Below are 21,884 nucleotides of genomic sequence, written 5' to 3'. Positions count from 1 at the left end.
CCCCAGTTGGAACTCAAACCCACAATCCCTGGCTTAGGAGGCCAGTCCCTTTTTATCCTCTCTACTTAATCAATGTTGATAATTGTCACAAAATTACGCCTATTTAAAACTCTTCAGATTCATAAACTTTGTGTAATGACCACATGTTGAATAAATCTTCACCTTACTAATAGACATTTGTTCCTCAGCTACCCCAGTTGGAAGTCAAACCCACAATCCCTGGCTTAGGAGGCCAGTCCCTTTTTACCCTCTCTACTTAATCAATGTTGATAATTGTCACAAAATTACACTGATTTAAAACTCTCTTCTATAGGCACAGTGGCATGATGTTTTAAATTATCAGATTCGTAAACTTACCGTGATGCCCACATGTGGAATAAATCTTCACCTTACAAAATTCACATTCACAGCTTCGCTACCCCCGGTGGGACTCGAATCCACAATCCCTGGCTTAGGAGGCCAGTGCCTTATCCATTAGGCCACAGGGGCTACGTATAGCATGAATGAAAACCTGACTTTTGTGCAGACTTCTTAAATAAACTCACAATAATTATAAAAATGGATATGTATTTTCCCCTCTCTACTTAATCAATGTTGATAATTGTCACCAACGTACACTGATTTAAATATCTCTTCTAAAGGCACAGTGGCATGATGAATTATATTATCAGATTAGTAAACTTAGTTGAATGACTGCATGTGGAATAAATCTTCACCTTATAAAATGTATATTTATTGTTTAAGCTACCTCAGGTGGGACTCGAACCCACAATCCCTGGCTTATGAGGCCAGTGCCTTATCCATTAGGCCACAGGGGCTACGTATAGCATGAATGAAAACCTGACTTTTGTGCAGACTTCTTAAATAAACTCACAATAATTATAAAAATGGATATGTATTTTCCCCTTTTGTCCGCTCTACTTAATCAATGTTGATAATTGTCACCAACGTACACTGATTTAAATATCTCTTCTAAAGGCACAGTGGCATGATGTATTATATTATCAGATTCGTAAACTTAGTGGAATGACTGCATGTGGAATAAATCTTCACCTTATAAAATGTATATTTATTGCTTAAGCTACCCCCGGTGGGACTCGAACCCACAATCCCTGGCTTAGGAGGCCAGTGCCTTATCCATTAGGCCACAGGGGCTACGTATAGCATGATGAAAACCTGACTTTTGTGTAGACTTCTTAAATAAACTCACAATAATTATAAAAATGGATATGTATTTTCCCCTTTCGTCCGCTCTACTTAATCAATGTTGATAATTGTCACCAAAGTACACTGATTTAAAACGCTCTTCTAAAGGCACAGTGGCATGATGTTTCATATTATCAGATTCGTAATTCCCATATGTGGAATGCCCACATGTGGAATACCCACATGTGGAACAAATCTTCACCTTACAAAATGCACATTCACAGCTCTGCTACCCCCAGTGGAACTCGAACCCACAATCCCTGGCTTAGGAGGCCAGTGCCTTATCCATTAGGTCACAGGGGCTACATATACTTTATTAAAACCTGGCTTACGTGTAGACTCCTTAAATAAACTCACAATATTCTTGGTTCTTTCGGTAAAGTCCCTTCTACGTGACTTACCGAAAGAACCAAGAATATGAATCCCTGCAGTCACGAAAGCTTTAAATCGAAATTTAAACTCACAATAATAAAAAAAAGAAATTGATGTATATTTACCCCTTTCGTCCCCTCAGCCTTATCCATGTTGATAATTGTCACCAACGTCCACTGATTTATAACTCTTTTCTGAAGGCACAGTGGCATGATGTTTTACATTATCCGATTCGTAAACTTCGTGTAATGACCACCTGTTGACTAAATCTTGACCTTACAAAACGTACATTCATTGTTCAGCTACCCCAGTTGGAACTCAAACCCACAATCCCTGGCTTAGGAGGCCAGTCCCTTTTTATCCTCTCTACTTAATCAATGTTGATAATTGTCACAAAATTACACTGATTTAAAACTCTCTTCTATAGGCACAGTGGCATGATGTTTTATATTATCAGATTCGTAAAATCAGCGTAATGCCCACATGTGGAACAAATCTTCACCTTACAAAATTCACATTAACAGCTCTGCTACCCCCGGTGGGACTCGAACCCACAATCCCTGGCTTAGGAGGCCAGTGCCTTATCCATTAGGCCACAGGGGCTACATATAGTGTGATGAAAACCTGACTTTTGTGCAGATTTCTTAAATAAACTCACAATAATTATAAAAATGGATATGTATTTTCCCCTTTTGTCCGCTCTACTTAATCAATGTTGATAATTGTCACCAACGTACACTGATTTATAACTCTTTTCTGAAGGCACAGTGGCATGATGTTTTACACTATCCGATTCGTAAACTTCGCGTAATGACCGCATGTTGACTAAATCTTCACCTTACAAAACGTACAGTCATTGCTCAGCTACCCCAGTTGGAACTACAAACCCACAATCCCTGGCTTAGGAGGCCAGTCCTTTATTCATTAGGCCACTGGGGCTGCCTGTAGCATGATGAAAATCTGGCTTATGTACAGACTTCTGAAATAAACTCACAATAATTATAAAAATGGATATGTATTTTCCCCTTTTTGTCCTCTACTTAATCAATGTTGATAATTGTCAGAAAATTACGCCTTTTTAAAACTCTCTTCAGATTCATAAACTTTGTGTAATGACCACATGTTGAATAAATATTCACCTTACTAATAGACATTTGTTCCTCAGCTACCCCAGGTAGGAACTCAAACCCACAATCCCTGGCTTAGAAGGCCAGTCCCTTTTTATCCTCTCTACTTAATCAATGTTGATGATTATCACAAAATTACACTGATTTAAAACTCTCTTCTATAGGCACAGTGGCATGATGTTTTATTTTATCAGATTCGTAAACTTAGCGTAATGCCCATATGTGGAATAAATCTTCACCTTACAAAATGCACATTCACAGCTCCGCTACCCCCGGTGGGACTCGACCCCACAATCCCTGACTTAGGAGGCCAGTGCCTTATCCATTAGGCCACAGGGGGTACGTAAAGCATGATGAAAACCTGACTTTTGGCAGACTTCTTAAATAAACTCACAATAATTCTAAAAATGGATATGTATTTTCCCCGCTCTACTTAATCAATGTTGATAATTGTCACCAACGTACACTGATTTAAATATCTCTTCTAAAGGCACAGTGGCATGATGTATGATATTATCAGATTAGTAAACTTAGTGGAATGACTGCATGTGGAATAAATCTTCACCTTATAAAATGTATATTTATTGTATAAGCTACCCCAGGTGGGACTCGAACCCACAATCCCCAGCTTAGGAGGCCAGTGCCTTATCCATTAGGCCACTGGGGCTACATATACTTTATTAAAACCTGGCTAATGTGTAGACTCTTTTTAAATAAACTCACAATATTCTTGGTTCTTTCGGTAAAGTCCCTTCTACGTGACTTACCGAAAGAACCAAGAATATGAATCCCTGCAGTCACGAAAGCTTTAAATCGAAATTTAAACTCACAATAATAAAAAAGAAATTGATGTATATTTACCCCTTTCGTCCCCTCTGCTTTATCCATGTTGATAATTGTCATCAACGTCCACTGATTTATTACTCTCTTCTGAAGGCACAGTGGCATGATGTTTTACATTATCCGATTCGTAAACTTCGCGTAATGACCACATGCTGACTAATTCTTCACCTTACAAAACGTGCATTCATTGTTCAGCTACCCCAGTTGGAACTCAAACCCACAATCCCTGGCTTAGGAGGCCAGTCCCTTTTTATCCTCTCTACATAATCAATGTTGATAATTGTAACAAAATTACACTGATTTAAAACTCTCTTCTATAGGCACAGTGGCATGATGTTTTATATGATCAGATTCGTAAACTTACCATAATGCCCACATGTGGAACATATCTTCACCTTACAAAATGCACAATCACAGCTCCGCTACCCCCGGTGGGACTCGAACCCACAATCCCTGGCTTAGGAGGCCAGTGCCTTATCCATTAGGCCACAGGGGCTACATATCGCATGAATGAAAACCTGACTTTTGTGCAGACTTCTTAAATAAACTCACAATAATTATAAAAATGAATATGTATTTTCCCCTTTTGTCCGCTCTACTTAATCAATGTTGATAATTGTCACCAACGTACACTGATTTAAATATCAGTTCTAAAGGCACAGTGGCATGATGTATTATATTATCAAATTAGTAAACTTAGTGGAATGACTGCATGTGGAATAAATCTTCACCTTACAAAATGTACATTTGTTGCTCAGCTACCCCAGGTGGGACTCGAACCCACAATCCCTGGCTTAGAAGGCCAGTACCTTATCCATTAGACCACTGGGGCTACATGCTGCATGATGAAAACCTTGCTAATGGGCAGACATTCTAAATTCACTCAATAATTATTAAATTGGTTACATATTTTCTTATTTTGTCTGCTCTGCTTTTTTATAAATGTTGATAATTGTCACCAAATATATATTTTTTAAACTCTCTTCTGTAGGCACAGTGTCACATTCGATTCTCATTGTCAGATTCATAAACTTAACATTTATATGTTACGAAATGGGCAAGTTTTTCTCCACTACCACCAGGTGGGACTCAAACCCACAATCCCCAGGTTAGGAGGCCAGTGCCTTCTCCATTAGGCCACAGCGGATGCATGTAGAATGCTGAAAACCTGGCTTATGTACAGACGTCTTAAATAAACTCACAACATAAAAATGGATATGTATTTTCCCCTTTTTGTCCTCTACTTAATCAATGTTGATAATTGTCACAAAATTACGCCTATTTAAAACTCTCTTCAGATTAATAAACTTTGTGTAATGACCACATGTTGAATAAATCTTCACCTTACTAATAGACATTTGTTCCTCAGCTACCCCAGGTAGGAACTCAAACCCACAATCCCTGGCTTAGAAGGCCAGTCCCTTTTTATCCTCTCTACTTAATCAATGTTGATGATTGTCACAAAATTACACTGATTTAAAACTCTCTTCTATAGGCACAGTGCCATGATGTTTTATATGATCAGATTCGTAAACTTACCATCATGCCCACGTGTGGAATAAATCTTCACCTTACAAAATTCACATTCACAGCTGCGCTACCCCCGGTGGGACTCGAACCCACAATCCCTGCCTTAGGAGGTCAGTGCCTTATCCATTAGGCTACAGGGGGTACGTAACGCATGATGAAAACCTGACTTTTGGCAGACTTCTTAAATAAACTCACAATAATTCTAAAAATGGATATGTATTTTCCCCGCTCTACTTAATCAATGTTGATAATTGTCACCAACGTACACTGATTTAAATATCTCTTCTAAAGGCACAGTGGCATGATGTATGATATTATCAGATTAGTAAACTTAGTGGAATGACTGCATGTGGAATAAATCTTCACCTTATAAAATGTATATTTATTGTATAAGCTACCCCAGGTGGGACTCGAACCCACAATCCCTGGCTTAGGAGGCCAGTGCCTTATCCATTAGGCCACTGGGGCTACATATACTTTATTAAAACCTGGCTAATGTGTAGACTCCTTAAATAAACTCACAATATTCTTGGTTCTTTCGGTAAAGTCCCTTCTACGTGACTTACCGAAAGAACCAAGAATATGAATCCCTGCAGTCACGAAAGCTTTAAATCGAAATTTAAACTCACAATAATAAAAAAAAAGAAATTGATGTATATTTACCCCTTTCGTCCCCTCTGCTTTATCCATGTTGATAATTGTCACCAACGTCCACTGATTTATTACTCTCTTCTGAAGGCACAGTGGCATGATGTTTTACATTATCCGATTCGTAAACTTCGCGTAATGACCACATGCTGACTAAATCTTCACCTTACAAAACGTACATTCATTGCTCAGCTACCCCATTTGGAACTCAAACCCACAATCCCTGGCTTAGGAGGCCAGTCCCTTTTTATCCTCTCTACTTAATCAATGTTGATAATTGTCACAAAATTACACTGATTTAAAACTCTCTTCTATAGGCACAGTGGCATGATGTTTTATATTATCAGATTCGTAAACTCAGCGTAATGCCCACATGTGGAACATATCTTCACCTTACAAAATGCACAATCACAGCTCCGCTACCCCTGGTGGGACTCGAACCCACAATCCCTGGCTTAGGAGGCCAGTGCCTTATCCATTAGGCCACAGGGGCTACGTATAGCATGATGAAAACCTGCCTTTTGTGCAGATTTCTTAAATAAACTCACAATAATTATAAAATTGGATATGTATTTTCCCCTTTTGTCCGCTCTACTTAATCAATGTTGATAATTGTCACCAACGTACACTGATTTAAATACCTCTTCTAAAGGCACAGTGGCATGATGTATTATATTATCAGATTAGTAAACTTAGTGGAATGACTGCATGTGGAATAAATCTTCACCTTATAAAATGTATATTTATTGTATAAGCTACCCCAGGTGGGACTCGAACCCACAATCCCTGGCTTAGGAGGCCAGTGCCTTATCCATTAGGCCACTGGGGCTACATATACTTTATTAAAACCTGGCTAATGTGTAGACTCCTTAAATAAACTCACAATATTCTTGGTTCTTTCGGTAAAGTCCCTTCTACATGACTTACCGAAAGAACCAAGAATATGAATCCCTGCAGTCACGAAAGCTTTAAATCGAAATTTAAACTCACAATAATAAAAAAAAAGAAATTGATGTATATTTACCCCTTTCGTCCCCTCTGCTTTATCCATGTTGATAATTGTCACCAACGTCCACTGATTTATTACTCTCTTCTGAAGGCACAGTGGCATGATGTTTTACATTATCCGATTCGTAAACTTCGCGTAATGACCACATGCTGACTAAATCTTCACCTTACAAAACGTACATTCATTGCTCAGCTACCCCATTTGGAACTCAAACCCACAATCCCTGGCTTAGGAGGCCAGTCCCTTTTTATCCTCTCTACTTAATCAATGTTGATAATTGTCACAAAATTACACTGATTTAAAACTCTCTTCTATAGGCACAGTGGCATGATGTTTTATATTATCAGATTCGTAAACTCAGCGTAATGCCCACATGTGGAACATATCTTCACCTTACAAAATGCACAATCACAGCTCCGCTACCCCTGGTGGGACTCGAACCCACAATCCCTGGCTTAGGAGGCCAGTGCCTTATCCATTAGGCCACAGGGGCTACGTATAGCATGATGAAAACCTGCCTTTTGTGCAGATTTCTTAAATAAACTCACAATAATTATAAAATTGGATATGTATTTTCCCCTTTTGTCCGCTCTACTTAATCAATGTTGATAATTGTCACCAACGTACACTGATTTAAATACCTCTTCTAAAGGCACAGTGGCATGATGTATTATATTATCAGATTAGTAAACTTAGTGGAATGACTGCATGTGGAATAAATCTTCACTTTATAAAATGTATATTTATTGTTTAAGCTACCCCAGGTGGGACTCGAACCCACAATCCCTGGCTTAGGAGGCCAGTGCCTTATCCATTAGGCCACAGGGGCTATGTATAGCATGTCGAAAACCTGACTTTTGTGCAGATTTTTAAAATAAACTCACAATAATTATAAAAATGGATATGTATTTTCCCCTTTTGTCCGCTCTACTTAGTCAATGTTGATAATTGTCACCAACGTACACTGATTTATAACTCTTTTCTGAAGGCACAGTGGCATGATGTTTTACACTATCCGATTCGTAAACTTAGTGGAATGACCGCATGTGGAATAAATCTTCACCTTACAAAATGTACATTTGTTGCTCAGCTACCCCAGGTGGGACTCGAACCCACAATCCCTGGCTTAGAAGGCCAGTACCTTATCCATTAGGCCACTGGGGCTACATGCTGCATGATGAAAACCTTGCTAATGGGCAGACATTCTAAATTCACTCAATAATTATTAAATTGGTTACATATTTTCTTCTTTTGTCTGCTCTGCTTTCTTTTATAAATGTTGATAATTGTCACCAAATATATATTTTTTTAAACTCTCTTCTGTAGGCACAGTGTCACATTCGATTCTCATTGTCAGATTCATAAACTTAACATTTATATGTTACGAAATGGGCAAGTTTTTCTCCACTACCACCAGGTGGGACTCAAACCCACAATCCCCAGGTTAGGAGGCCAGTGCCTTCTCCATTAGGCCACAGCGGATGCATGTAGAATGATGAAAACCTGGCTTATGTACAGACGTCTTAAATAAACTCACAACATAAAAATGGATATGTATTTTCCCCTTTTTGTCCTCTACTTAATCAATGTTGATAATTGTCACAAAATTACGCCTATTTAAAACTCTCTTCAGATTAATAAACTTTGTGTAATGACCACATGTTGAATAAATCTTCACCTTACTAATAGACATTTGTTCCTCAGCTACCCCAGGTAGGAACTCAAACCCACAATCCCTGGCTTAGAAGGCCAGTCCCTTTTTATCCTCTCTACTTAATCAATGTTGATGATTGTCACAAAATTACACTGATTTAAAACTCTCTTCTATAGGCACAGTGCCATGATGTTTTATATGATCAGATTCGTAAACTTACCATAATGCCCACGTGTGGAATAAATCTTCACCTTACAAAATTCACATTCACAGCTCCGCTACCCCCGGTGGGACTCGAACCCACAATCCCTGCCTTAGGAGGTCAGTGCCTTATCCATTAGGCCACAGGGGGTACGTAAAGCATGATGAAAACCTGACTTTTGGCAGACTTCTTAAATAAACTCACAATAATTCTAAAAATGGATATGTATTTTCCCCGCTCTACTTAATCAATGTTGATAATTGTCACCAACGTACACTGATTTAAATATCTCTTCTAAAGGCACAGTGGCATGATGTATGATATTATCAGATTAGTAAACTTAGTGGAATGACTGCATGTGGAATAAATCTTCACCTTATAAAATGTATATTTATTGTATAAGCTACCCCAGGTGGGACTCGAACCCACAATCCCTGGCTTAGGAGGCCAGTGCCTTATCCATTAGGCCACTGGGGCTACATATACTTTATTAAAACCTGGCTAATGTGTAGACTCCTTAAATAAACTCACAATATTCTTGGTTCTTTCGGTAAAGTCCCTTCTACGTGACTTACCGAAAGAACCAAGAATATGAATCCCTGCAGTCATGAAAGCTTTAAATCGAAATTTAAACTCACAATAATAAAAAAAAGAAATTGATGTATATTTACCCCTTTCGTCCCCTCTGCTTTATCCATGTTGATAATTGTCACCAACGTCCACTGATTTATTACTCTCTTCTGAAGGCACAGTGGCATGATGTTTTACATTATCCGATTCGTAAACTTCGCGTAATGACCACATGCTGACTAAATCTTCACCTTACAAAACGTACATTCATTGCTCAGCTACCCCATTTGGAACTCAAACCCACAATCCCTGGCTTAGGAGGCCAGTCCCTTTTTATCCTCTCTACTTAATCAATGTTGATAATTGTCACAAAATTACACTGATTTAAAACTCTCTTCTATAGGCACAGTGGCATGATGTTTTATATTATCAGATTCGTAAACTCAGCGTAATGCCCACATGTGGAACATATCTTCACCTTACAAAATGCACAATCACAGCTCCGCTACCCCTGGTGGGACTCGAACCCACAATCCCTGGCTGAGGAGGCCAGTGCCTTATCCATTAGGCCACAGGGGCTACGTATAGCATGATGAAAACCTGCCTTTTGTGCAGATTTCTTAAATAAACTCACAATAATTATAAAATTGGATATGTATTTTCCCCTTTTGTCCGCTCTACTTAATCAATGTTGATAATTGTCACCAACGTACACTGATTTAAATACCTCTTCTAAAGGCACAGTGGCATGATGTATTATATTATCAGATTAGTAAACTTAGTGGAATGACTGCATGTGGAATAAATCTTCACTTTATAAAATGTATATTTATTGTTTAAGCTACCCCAGGTGGGACTCGAACCCACAATCCCTGGCTTAGGAGGCCAGTGCCTTATCCATTAGGCCACAGGGGCTATGTATAGCATGTCGAAAACCTGACTTTTGTGCAGATTTTTAAAATAAACTCACAATAATTATAAAAATGGATATGTATTTTCCCCTTTTGTCCGCTCTACTTAGTCAATGTTGATAATTGTCACCAACGTACACTGATTTATAACTCTTTTCTGAAGGCACAGTGGCATGATGTTTTACACTATCCGATTCGTAAACTTAGTGGAATGACCGCATGTGGAATAAATCTTCACCTTACAAAATGTATATTTGTTGCCCAGCTACCCCAGGTGGGACTCGAACCCACAATCCCTGGCTTAGAAGGCCAGTGCCTTATCCATTAGGCCACTGGGGCTACATGCTGCATGATGAAAACCTTGCTAATGGGCAGACATTCTAAATTCACTCAATTATTATTAAAATGGTTACATATTTTCTTCTTTTGTCCGCTCTGCTTCATCAATGTTGATAATTGTCAACAAATATATATTTTTTAAACTCTCTTCTGTAGGCACAGTGTCACATTCGATTTTCATTGTCAGATTCATAAACTTAACATTTGTATGTTACAAAATGAACAACTTTTTCTCAACTACCACCAGGTGGGACTTAAACCCACAATCCCTAGGTTTGGAGGCCAGTGCCTTATCCATTAGGCCAAAGGGGATACATGCAGAATGATGAAAACCTGGCTTATGTACAGACGTCTTAAATAAACTCACAACGTAAAAATGGATATGTATTTTCCCCTTTTTGTCCTCTACTCAATCAAGGTTGATAATTGTCACAAAATTACGCCTATTTAAAACTCTTCAGATTCATAAACTTAGTGTAATGGCCACAGGTTGAATAAATCTTCACCTTACAAAATGCACATTCACAGCTCCGCTACCCCGGTGGGACTCGACCCACAATCCCTGGCTTAGGAGGCCAGTGACTTATCCATTAGGCCACAGGGGCTACGTACAGCATGATGAAAACCTGACTTTTGTGCAGACTTCTTAAATAAACTCACAATAATTATAAAGATGGATATGTATTTTACCCTTTTGTCCTCTCTACTTAATCAATGTTGATAATTGTCACCAACGTACACTCATTTAAATCTCTCTTGTGAAGGCACAGTGCCATGTTGCTTTTCATGATCCGATTTGTAAACTTGACATCTTGATGTTACAAAATGAACACCTTGTTCTCAGCTACCACCAGGTGGGACTCAAACCCACAATCCCTGGCTTAGGAGACCAGTGCCTCATCCATTAGTCCACTGGGGCGACATGCAGCATGATGAAAACCTGGCTGATTGCAGACTTCTTAAACAACCTGACATTAATTATTAAAATGGAAATGTATTTTCCCCTTTTGTCCGCTCTACTTAATCAATGTTGATAATTGTCACCAACGTACACTGATTTAAATCTCTTCTAAAGGCACAGTGGCATGATGTATTATATTATCAGATTAGTAAACTTATTGGAATGATCCGCATGTGGAATAAATCTTCACCTTAGAAAATGCATATTTGTTGTTTAGCTACGCCAGGTGGGACTCGAACTCACAATCCCTAGCTTAGGAGGGCAATGCCTTATCCATTAGGCCACGGGGCCTACATGTAGAATGATGAAAACCTGGCTTATGTACAGACTTCTTAAATAAACTCACAACATAAAAATGGATATGTATTTTCACCTTTCGTCCCCTCTGCTTTATCCATGTTGATAATTGTCACCAACGTCCACTGATTTATAACTCTCTTCTGAAGGCACAGTGGCATGATGTTTTACATTATCCGATTCGTAAACTTAGCGTATTGACCACATGTTGACTAAATCTTCACCTTACAAAACGTACATTATTTGCTCAGCTACCCCAGTTGGAACTCAAACCCACAATCCCTGGCTTAGGAGGCCAGTCCTTTATTCATTAGGCCACTGGGGCTGCCTGTAGCATGATGAAAATCTGGCTTATGTACAGACTTCTAAAATAAACTCACAATAATTATAAAAATGGATATGTATTTTCCCCTTTTTGTCCTCTACTTAATCAATGTTGATAATTGTCACAAAATTACGCCTATTTAAAACTCTCTTCAGATTCATAAACTTTGTGTAATGACCACATGTTGAATAAATCTTCACCTTACTAATAGACATTTGTTCCCCAGCTACCCCAGGTAGGAACTCAAACCCACAATCCCTGGCTTAGAAGGCCAGTCCCTTTTTATCCTCTCTACTTAATGTTGATAATTGTCACAAAATTACACTGATTTAAAACTCTCTTCTATAGGCACAGTGGCATGATGTTTTATATTATCAGATTCGTAAACTTAGCGTAATGCCCGCATGTGGAATAAATCTTCACCTTACAAAATGCACATTCACAGCTCCGCTACCCCCGGTGGGACTCGAACCCACAATCCCTGGCTTAGGAGGCCAGGGATCCATTAGGCCACAGGGGCTACGTATAGCATGATGAAAACCTGACTTTTGTGTAGACTTCTTAAATAAACTCACAATAATTATAAAAATGGATTTGTATTTTCCCCTTTTGTCCTCTCTACTTAATCATTGTTGATAATTGTCACCAACGTACACTGATTTAAATATCTCTTCTGTAGGCACAGTGGCATGATGTACTATATTATCAGATTAGTAAAATTAGTGGAATGACTGCATGTGGAATAAATCTTCACCTTATAAAATGTATATTTATTGTATAAGCTACCCCAGGTGGGACTCGAACCCACAATCCCTGGCTTAGGCCAGTGCCTTATCCATTAGGCCACTGGGGCTACATATACTTTATTAAAACCTGGCTTACGTGTAGACTTCTTAAATAAACTCACAATATTCTTGGTTCTTTCGGTAAAGTCCCTTCTACGTGACTTACCGAAAGAACCAAGAATATGAATCCCTGCAGTCACGAAAGCTTTAAATCGAAATTTAAACTCACAATAATAAAAAAAGAAATTGATGTATATTTACCCCTTTCGTCCCCTCTGCCTTATCCATGTTGATAATTGTCACCAACGTCCACTGATTTATAACTCTTTTCTGAAGGCACAGTGGCATGATGTTTTACATTATCCGATTCGTAAACTTCGCGTAATGACCACATGTTGACTAAATCTTCACCTTACAAAACGTACATTAATTGCTCAGCTACCCCAGTTGGAACTCAAACCCACAATCCCTGGCTTAGGAGGCCAGTCCCTTTTTATCCTCTCTACTTAATCAATGTTGATAATTGTCACAAAATTACACTGATTTAAAACTCTCTTCTATAGGCACAGTGGCATGATGTTTTATATTATCAGATTCGTAAACTCAGCGTAATGCCCACATGTGGAATAAATCTTCACCTTACAAAATTCACATTCACAGCTCCGCTACCCCCGGTGGGACTCGAACCCACAATCCCTGGCTTAGGAGGCCAGTGCCTTATCCATTAGGCCACAGGGGCTATGTATAGCATGAATGAAAACCTGACTTTTGTGCAGATTTCTTAAATAAACTCACAATAATTATAAAAATGGATATGTATTTTCCCCTTTTGTCCGCTCTACTTAATCAATGTTGATAATTGTCACCAACGTACACTGATTTATAACTCTTTTCTGAAGGCACAGTGGCATGATGTTTTACACTATCCGATTCGTAAACTTCGCGTAATGACCACATGCTGACTAAATCTTCACCTTACAAAACGTACATTCATTGCTCAGCTACCCCATTTGGAACTCAAACCCACAATCCCTGGCTTAGGAGGCCAGTCCCTTTTTATCCTCTCTACTTAATCAATGTTGATAATTGTCACAAAATTACACTGATTTAAAACTCTCTTCTATAGGCACAGTGGCATGATGTTTTATATTATCAGATTCGTAAACTCAGCGTAATGCCCACATGTGGAACATATCTTCACCTTACAAAATGCACAATCACAGCTCCGCTACCCCTGGTGGGACTCGAACCCACAATCCCTGGCTTAGGAGGCCAGTGCCTTATCCATTAGGCCACAGGGGCTACGTATAGCATGATGAAAACCTGCCTTTTGTGCAGATTTCTTAAATAAACTCACAATAATTATAAAATTGGATATGTATTTTCCCCTTTTGTCCGCTCTACTTAATCAATGTTGATAATTGTCACCAACGTACACTGATTTAAATACCTCTTCTAAAGGCACAGTGGCATGATGTATTATATTATCAGATTAGTAAACTTAGTGGAATGACTGCATGTGGAATAAATCTTCACTTTATAAAATGTATATTTATTGTTTAAGCTACCCCAGGTGGGACTCGAACCCACAATCCCTGGCTTAGGCCAGTGCCTTATCCATTAGGCCACTGGGGCTACATATACTTTATTAAAACCTGGCTTACGTGTAGACTTCTTAAATAAACTCACAATATTCTTGGTTCTTTCGGTAAAGTCCCTTCTACGTGACTTACCGAAAGAACCAAGAATATGAATCCCTGCAGTCACGAAAGCTTTAAATCGAAATTTAAACTCACAATAATAAAAAAAGAAATTGATGTATATTTACCCCTTTCGTCCCCTCTGCCTTATCCATGTTGATAATTGTCACCAACGTCCACTGATTTATAACTCTTTTCTGAAGGCACAGTGGCATGATGTTTTACATTATCCGATTCGTAAACTTCGCGTAATGACCACATGTTGACTAAATCTTCACCTTACAAAACGTACATTAATTGCTCAGCTACCCCAGTTGGAACTCAAACCCACAATCCCTGGCTTAGGAGGCCAGTCCCTTTTTATCCTCTCTACTTAATCAATGTTGATAATTGTCACAAAATTACACTGATTTAAAACTCTCTTCTATAGGCACAGTGGCATGATGTTTTATATTATCAGATTCGTAAACTCAGCGTAATGCCCACATGTGGAATAAATCTTCACCTTACAAAATTCACATTCACAGCTCCGCTACCCCCGGTGGGACTCGAACCCACAATCCCTGGCTTAGGAGGCCAGTGCCTTATCCATTAGGCCACAGGGGCTATGTATAGCATGAATGAAAACCTGACTTTTGTGCAGATTTCTTAAATAAACTCACAATAATTATAAAAATGGAAATGTATTTTCCCCTTTTGTCCGCTCTACTTAATCAATGTTGATAATTGTCACCAACGTACACTGATTTAAATCTCTTCTAAAGGCACAGTGGCATGATGTATTATATTATCAGATTAGTAAACTTATTGGAATGATCCGCATGTGGAATAAATCTTCACCTTAGAAAATGCATATTTGTTGTTTAGCTACGCCAGGTGGGACTCGAACTCACAATCCCTAGCTTAGGAGGGCAATGCCTTATCCATTAGGCCACGGGGCCTACATGTAGAATGATGAAAACCTGGCTTATGTACAGACTTCTTAAATAAACTCACAACATAAAAATGGATATGTATTTTCACCTTTCGTCCCCTCTGCTTTATCCATGTTGATAATTGTCACCAACGTCCACTGATTTATAACTCTCTTCTGAAGGCACAGTGGCATGATGTTTTACATTATCCGATTCGTAAACTTAGCGTATTGACCACATGTTGACTAAATCTTCACCTTACAAAACGTACATTATTTGCTCAGCTACCCCAGTTGGAACTCAAACCCACAATCCCTGGCTTAGGAGGCCAGTCCTTTATTCATTAGGCCACTGGGGCTGCCTGTAGCATGATGAAAATCTGGCTTATGTACAGACTTCTAAAATAAACTCACAATAATTATAAAAATGGATATGTATTTTCCCCTTTTTGTCCTCTACTTAATCAATGTTGATAATTGTCACAAAATTACGCCTATTTAAAACTCTCTTCAGATTCATAAACTTTGTGTAATGACCACATGTTGAATAAATCTTCACCTTACTAATAGACATTTGTTCCCCAGCTACCCCAGGTAGGAACTCAAACCCACAATCCCTGGCTTAGAAGGCCAGTCCCTTTTTATCCTCTCTACTTAATGTTGATAATTGTCACAAAATTACACTGATTTAAAACTCTCTTCTATAGGCACAGTGGCATGATGTTTTATATTATCAGATTCGTAAACTTAGCGTAATGCCCGCATGTGGAATAAATCTTCACCTTACAAAATGCACATTCACAGCTCCGCTACCCCCGGTGGGACTCGAACCCACAATCCCTGGCTTAGGAGGCCAGGGATCCATTAGGCCACAGGGGCTACGTATAGCATGATGAAAACCTGACTTTTGTGTAGACTTCTTAAATAAACTCACAATAATTATAAAAATGGATTTGTATTTTCCCCTTTTGTCCTCTCTACTTAATCATTGTTGATAATTGTCACCAACGTACACTGATTTAAATATCTCTTCTGTAGGCACAGTGGCATGATGTACTATATTATCAGATTAGTAAAATTAGTGGAATGACTGCATGTGGAATAAATCTTCACCTTATAAAATGTATATTTATTGTATAAGCTACCCCAGGTGGGACTCGAACCCACAATCCCTGGCTTAGGCCAGTGCCTTATCCATTAGGCCACTGGGGCTACATATACTTTATTAAAACCTGGCTTACGTGTAGACTTCTTAAATAAACTCACAATATTCTTGGTTCTTTCGGTAAAGTCCCTTCTACGTGACTTACCGAAAGAACCAAGAATATGAATCCCTGCAGTCACGAAAGCTTTAAATCGAAATTTAAACTCACAATAATAAAAAAAGAAATTGATGTATATTTACCCCTTTCGTCCCCTCTGCCTTATCCATGTTGATAATTGTCACCAACGTCCACTGATTTATAACTCTTTTCTGAAGGCACAGTGGCATGATGTTTTACATTATCCGATTCGTAAACTTCGCGTAATGACCACATGTTGACTAAATCTTCACCTTACAAAACGTACATTAATTGCTCAGCTACCCCAGTTGGAACTCAAACCCACAATCCCTGGCTTAGGAGGCCAGTCCCTTTTTATCCTCTCTACTTAATCAATGTTGATAATTGTCACAAAATTACACTGATTTAAAACTCTCTTCTATAGGCACAGTGGCATGATGTTTTATATTATCAGATTCGTAAACTCAGCGTAATGCCCACATGTGGAATAAATCTTCACCTTACAAAATTCACATTCACAGCTCCGCTACCCCCGGTGGGACTCGAACCCACAATCCCTGGCTTAGGAGGCCAGTGCCTTATCCATTAGGCCACAGGGGCTATGTATAGCATGAATGAAAACCTGACTTTTGTGCAGATTTCTTAAATAAACTCACAATAATTATAAAAATGGATATGTATTTTCCCCTTTTGTCCGCTCTACTTAATCAATGTTGATAATTGTCACCAACGTACACTGATTTAAATACCTCTTCTAAAGGCACAGTGGCATGATGTATTATATTATCAGATTAGTAAACTTAGTGGAATGACTGCATGTGGAATAAATCTTCACTTTATAAAATGTATATTTATTGTTTAAGCTACCCCAGGTGGGACTCGAACCCACAATCCCTGGCTTAGGAGGCCAGTGCCTTATCCATTAGGCCACAGGGGCTATGTATAGCATGTCGAAAACCTGACTTTTGTGCAGATTTTTAAAATAAACTCACAATAATTATAAAAATGGATATGTATTTTCCCCTTTTGTCCGCTCTACTTAGTCAATGTTGATAATTGTCACCAACGTACACTGATTTATAACTCTTTTCTGAAGGCACAGTGGCATGATGTTTTACACTATCCGATTCGTAAACTTAGTGGAATGACCGCATGTGGAATAAATCTTCACCTTACAAAATGTATATTTGTTGCCCAGCTACCCCAGGTGGGACTCGAACCCACAATCCCTGGCTTAGAAGGCCAGTGCCTTATCCATTAGGCCACTGGGGCTACATGCTGCATGATGAAAACCTTGCTAATGGGCAGACATTCTAAATTCACTCAATTATTATTAAAATGGTTACATATTTTCTTCTTTTGTCCGCTCTGCTTCATCAATGTTGATAATTGTCAACAAATATATATTTTTTAAACTCTCTTCTGTAGGCACAGTGTCACATTCGATTTTCATTGTCAGATTCATAAACTTAACATTTGTATGTTACAAAATGAACAACTTTTTCTCAACTACCACCAGGTGGGACTTAAACCCACAATCCCTAGGTTTGGAGGCCAGTGCCTTATCCATTAGGCCAAAGGGGATACATGCAGAATGATGAAAACCTGGCTTATGTACAGACGTCTTAAATAAACTCACAACGTAAAAATGGATATGTATTTTCCCCTTTTTGTCCTCTACTCAATCAAGGTTGATAATTGTCACAAAATTACGCCTATTTAAAACTCTTCAGATTCATAAACTTAGTGTAATGGCCACAGGTTGAATAAATCTTCACCTTACAAAATGCACATTCACAGCTCCGCTACCCCGGTGGGACTCGACCCACAATCCCTGGCTTAGGAGGCCAGTGACTTATCCATTAGGCCACAGGGGCTACGTACAGCATGATGAAAACCTGACTTTTGTGCAGATTTCTTAAATAAACTCACAATAATTATAAAATTGGATATGTATTTTCCCCTTTTGTCCGCTCTACTTAATCAATGTTGATAATTGTCACCAACGTACACTGATTTAAATACCTCTTCTAAAGGCACAGTGGCATGATGTATTATATTATCAGATTAGTAAACTTATTGGAATGATCCGCATGTGGAATAAATCTTCACCTTAGAAAATGCATATTTGTTGTTTAGCTACGCCAGGTGGGACTCGAACTCACAATCCCTAGCTTAGGAGGGCAATGCCTTATCCATTAGGCCACGGGGCCTACATGTAGAATGATGAAAACCTGGCTTATGTACAGACTTCTTAAATAAACTCACAACATAAAAATGGATATGTATTTTCACCTTTCGTCCCCTCTGCTTTATCCATGTTGATAATTGTCACCAACGTCCACTGATTTATAACTCTCTTCTGAAGGCACAGTGGCATGATGTTTTATATTATCCGATTCGTAAACTTAGCGTATTGACCACATGTTGACTAAATCTTCACCTTACAAAACGTACATTATTTGCTCAGCTACCCCATTTGGAACTCAAACCCACAATCCCTGGCTTAGGAGGCCAGTCCCTTTTTATCCTCTCTACTTAATCAATGTTGATAATTGTCACAAAATTACACTGATTTAAAACTCTCTTCTATAGGCACAGTGGCATGATGTTTTATATTATCAGATTCGTAAACTCAGCGTAATGCCCACATGTGGAATAAATCTTCACCTTACAAAATTCACATTCACAGCTCCGCTACCCCCGGTGGGACTCGAACCCACAATCCCTGGCTTAGGAGGCCAGTGCCTTATCCATTAGGCCACAGGGGCTATGTATAGCATGAATGAAAACCTGACTTTTGTGCAGATTTCTTAAATAAACTCACAATAATTATAAAAATGGATATGTATTTTCCCCTTTTGTCCGCTCTACTTAATCAATGTTGATAATTGTCACCAACGTACACTGATTTAAATACCTCTTCTAAAGGCACAGTGGCATGATGTATTATATTATCAGATTAGTAAACTTAGTGGAATGACTGCATGTGGAATAAATCTTCACTTTATAAAATGTATATTTATTGTTTAAGCTACCCCAGGTGGGACTCGAACCCACAATCCCTGGCTTAGGCCAGTGCCTTATCCATTAGGCCACTGGGGCTACATATACTTTATTAAAACCTGGCTTACGTGTAGACTTCTTAAATAAACTCACAATATTCTTGGTTCTTTCGGTAAAGTCCCTTCTACGTGACTTACCGAAAGAACCAAGAATATGAATCCCTGCAGTCACGAAAGCTTTAAATCGAAATTTAAACTCACAATAATAAAAAAAGAAATTGATGTATATTTACCCCTTTCGTCCCCTCTGCCTTATCCATGTTGATAATTGTCACCAACGTCCACTGATTTATAACTCTTTTCTGAAGGCACAGTGGCATGATGTTTTACATTATCCGATTCGTAAACTTCGCGTAATGACCACATGTTGACTAAATCTTCACCTTACAAAACGTACATTAATTGCTCAGCTACCCCAGTTGGAACTCAAACCCACAATCCCTGGCTTAGGAGGCCAGTCCCTTTTTATCCTCTCTACTTAATCAATGTTGATAATTGTCACAAAATTACACTGATTTAAAACTCTCTTCTATAGGCACAGTGGCATGATGTTTTATATTATCAGATTCGTAAACTCAGCGTAATGCCCACATGTGGAATAAATCTTCACCTTACAAAATTCACATTCACAGCTCCGCTACCCCCGGTGGGACTCGAACCCACAATCCCTGGCTTAGGAGGCCAGTGCCTTATCCATTAGGCCACAGGGGCTATGTATAGCATGAATGAAAACCTGACTTTTGTGCAGATTTCTTAAATAAACTCACAATAATTATAAAAATGGATATGTATTTTCCCCTTTTGTCCGCTCTACTTAATCAATGTTGATAATTGTCACCAACGTACACTGATTTAAATACCTCTTCTAAAGGCACAGTGGCATGATGTATTATATTATCAGATTAGTAAACTTAGTGGAATGACTGCATGTGGAATAAATCTTCACTTTATAAAATGTATATTTATTGTTTAAGCTACCCCAGGTGGGACTCGAACCCACAATCCCTGGCTTAGGAGGCCAGTGCCTTATCCATTAGGCCACAGGGGCTATGTATAGCATGTCGAAAACCTGACTTTTGTGCAGATTTTTAAAATAAACTCACAATAATTATAAAAATGGATATGTATTTTCCCCTTTTGTCCGCTCTACTTAGTCAATGTTGATAATTGTCACCAACGTACACTGATTTATAACTCTTTTCTGAAGGCACAGTGGCATGATGTTTTACACTATCCGATTCGTAAACTTAGTGGAATGACCGCATGTGGAATAAATCTTCACCTTACAAAATGTACATTTGTTGCTCAGCTACCCCAGGTGGGACTCGAACCCACAATCCCTGGCTTAGAAGGCCAGTACCTTATCCATTAGGCCACTGGGGCTACATGCTGCATGATGAAAACCTTGCTAATGGGCAGACATTCTAAATTCACTCAATAATTATTAAATTGGTTACATATTTTCTTCTTTTGTCTGCTCTGCTTTCTTTTATAAATGTTGATAATTGTCACCAAATATATATTTTTTTAAACTCTCTTCTGTAGGCACAGTGTCACATTCGATTCTCATTGTCAGATTCATAAACTTAACATTTATATGTTACGAAATGGGCAAGTTTTTCTCCACTACCACCAGGTGGGACTCAAACCCACAATCCCCAGGTTAGGAGGCCAGTGCCTTCTCCATTAGGCCACAGCGGATGCATGTAGAATGATGAAAACCTGGCTTATGTACAGACGTCTTAAATAAACTCACAACATAAAAATGGATATGTATTTTCCCCTTTTTGTCCTCTACTTAATCAATGTTGATAATTGTCACAAAATTACGCCTATTTAAAACTCTCTTCAGATTAATAAACTTTGTGTAATGACCACATGTTGAATAAATCTTCACCTTACTAATAGACATTTGTTCCTCAGCTACCCCAGGTAGGAACTCAAACCCACAATCCCTGGCTTAGAAGGCCAGTCCCTTTTTATCCTCTCTACTTAATCAATGTTGATGATTGTCACAAAATTACACTGATTTAAAACTCTCTTCTATAGGCACAGTGCCATGATGTTTTATATGATCAGATTCGTAAACTTACCATAATGCCCACGTGTGGAATAAATCTTCACCTTACAAAATTCACATTCAC

At 38.6% G+C, this 21,884-nt stretch overlaps 1 protein-coding gene and 27 non-coding genes across 34 annotated transcripts in view; 1 reads left to right on the top strand and 27 right to left on the bottom strand.

Moving 5' to 3' along the window:
* The window catches only part of MYO15A (myosin XVA), a 197,667-nt gene that overhangs the window by 155,098 nt on the left and 20,685 nt on the right, over positions 1 to 21,884 (top strand). The gene's annotated exons all lie outside the window — the stretch shown is intronic.
* On the bottom strand, positions 417 to 489 carry TRNAR-CCU (transfer RNA arginine (anticodon CCU)). Its single transcript has one exon. It is a non-coding gene; the product is annotated as a tRNA-Arg (tRNA).
* TRNAM-CAU (transfer RNA methionine (anticodon CAU)) lies at positions 746 to 818 on the bottom strand. Its single transcript has one exon. It is a non-coding gene; the product is annotated as a tRNA-Met (tRNA).
* Positions 1,083 to 1,155, bottom strand: TRNAR-CCU (transfer RNA arginine (anticodon CCU)). Its single transcript has one exon. It is a non-coding gene; the product is annotated as a tRNA-Arg (tRNA).
* On the bottom strand, positions 2,109 to 2,181 carry TRNAR-CCU (transfer RNA arginine (anticodon CCU)). The gene has a single exon. It is a non-coding gene; the product is annotated as a tRNA-Arg (tRNA).
* TRNAR-CCU (transfer RNA arginine (anticodon CCU)) lies at positions 3,300 to 3,372 on the bottom strand. The gene has a single exon. It is a non-coding gene; the product is annotated as a tRNA-Arg (tRNA).
* On the bottom strand, positions 3,972 to 4,044 carry TRNAR-CCU (transfer RNA arginine (anticodon CCU)). The gene has a single exon. It is a non-coding gene; the product is annotated as a tRNA-Arg (tRNA).
* Positions 4,308 to 4,380, bottom strand: TRNAR-UCU (transfer RNA arginine (anticodon UCU)). The gene has a single exon. It is a non-coding gene; the product is annotated as a tRNA-Arg (tRNA).
* Positions 5,474 to 5,546, bottom strand: TRNAR-CCU (transfer RNA arginine (anticodon CCU)). Its single transcript has one exon. It is a non-coding gene; the product is annotated as a tRNA-Arg (tRNA).
* Positions 6,147 to 6,219, bottom strand: TRNAR-CCU (transfer RNA arginine (anticodon CCU)). The gene has a single exon. It is a non-coding gene; the product is annotated as a tRNA-Arg (tRNA).
* Positions 6,483 to 6,555, bottom strand: TRNAR-CCU (transfer RNA arginine (anticodon CCU)). Its single transcript has one exon. It is a non-coding gene; the product is annotated as a tRNA-Arg (tRNA).
* On the bottom strand, positions 7,156 to 7,228 carry TRNAR-CCU (transfer RNA arginine (anticodon CCU)). The gene has a single exon. It is a non-coding gene; the product is annotated as a tRNA-Arg (tRNA).
* TRNAR-CCU (transfer RNA arginine (anticodon CCU)) lies at positions 7,492 to 7,564 on the bottom strand. Its single transcript has one exon. It is a non-coding gene; the product is annotated as a tRNA-Arg (tRNA).
* Positions 7,827 to 7,899, bottom strand: TRNAR-UCU (transfer RNA arginine (anticodon UCU)). The gene has a single exon. It is a non-coding gene; the product is annotated as a tRNA-Arg (tRNA).
* TRNAR-CCU (transfer RNA arginine (anticodon CCU)) lies at positions 8,996 to 9,068 on the bottom strand. The gene has a single exon. It is a non-coding gene; the product is annotated as a tRNA-Arg (tRNA).
* On the bottom strand, positions 9,668 to 9,740 carry TRNAR-CCU (transfer RNA arginine (anticodon CCU)). The gene has a single exon. It is a non-coding gene; the product is annotated as a tRNA-Arg (tRNA).
* TRNAR-CCU (transfer RNA arginine (anticodon CCU)) lies at positions 10,004 to 10,076 on the bottom strand. The gene has a single exon. It is a non-coding gene; the product is annotated as a tRNA-Arg (tRNA).
* On the bottom strand, positions 10,339 to 10,411 carry TRNAR-UCU (transfer RNA arginine (anticodon UCU)). The gene has a single exon. It is a non-coding gene; the product is annotated as a tRNA-Arg (tRNA).
* TRNAR-CCU (transfer RNA arginine (anticodon CCU)) lies at positions 13,446 to 13,518 on the bottom strand. Its single transcript has one exon. It is a non-coding gene; the product is annotated as a tRNA-Arg (tRNA).
* TRNAR-CCU (transfer RNA arginine (anticodon CCU)) lies at positions 14,009 to 14,081 on the bottom strand. Its single transcript has one exon. It is a non-coding gene; the product is annotated as a tRNA-Arg (tRNA).
* Positions 15,013 to 15,085, bottom strand: TRNAR-CCU (transfer RNA arginine (anticodon CCU)). The gene has a single exon. It is a non-coding gene; the product is annotated as a tRNA-Arg (tRNA).
* On the bottom strand, positions 17,203 to 17,275 carry TRNAR-CCU (transfer RNA arginine (anticodon CCU)). Its single transcript has one exon. It is a non-coding gene; the product is annotated as a tRNA-Arg (tRNA).
* On the bottom strand, positions 17,540 to 17,612 carry TRNAR-CCU (transfer RNA arginine (anticodon CCU)). The gene has a single exon. It is a non-coding gene; the product is annotated as a tRNA-Arg (tRNA).
* TRNAR-UCU (transfer RNA arginine (anticodon UCU)) lies at positions 17,875 to 17,947 on the bottom strand. The gene has a single exon. It is a non-coding gene; the product is annotated as a tRNA-Arg (tRNA).
* On the bottom strand, positions 19,374 to 19,446 carry TRNAR-CCU (transfer RNA arginine (anticodon CCU)). Its single transcript has one exon. It is a non-coding gene; the product is annotated as a tRNA-Arg (tRNA).
* TRNAR-CCU (transfer RNA arginine (anticodon CCU)) lies at positions 20,379 to 20,451 on the bottom strand. Its single transcript has one exon. It is a non-coding gene; the product is annotated as a tRNA-Arg (tRNA).
* TRNAR-CCU (transfer RNA arginine (anticodon CCU)) lies at positions 20,716 to 20,788 on the bottom strand. Its single transcript has one exon. It is a non-coding gene; the product is annotated as a tRNA-Arg (tRNA).
* TRNAR-UCU (transfer RNA arginine (anticodon UCU)) lies at positions 21,051 to 21,123 on the bottom strand. Its single transcript has one exon. It is a non-coding gene; the product is annotated as a tRNA-Arg (tRNA).

The sequence above is a fragment of the Petromyzon marinus genome, chromosome 26 (assembly GCF_048934315.1).
Source record: "Petromyzon marinus isolate PM22_M1 ecotype Great Lakes invasive population chromosome 26, UKy_Petmar_22M1.pri1.0, whole genome shotgun sequence".
Classification (NCBI taxonomy): Eukaryota; Metazoa; Chordata; class Hyperoartia; order Petromyzontiformes; family Petromyzontidae; genus Petromyzon; species Petromyzon marinus.
Note: the sequence above shows the minus strand (reverse complement) of the source record. Positions and strands in the feature narration are given on the sequence as shown.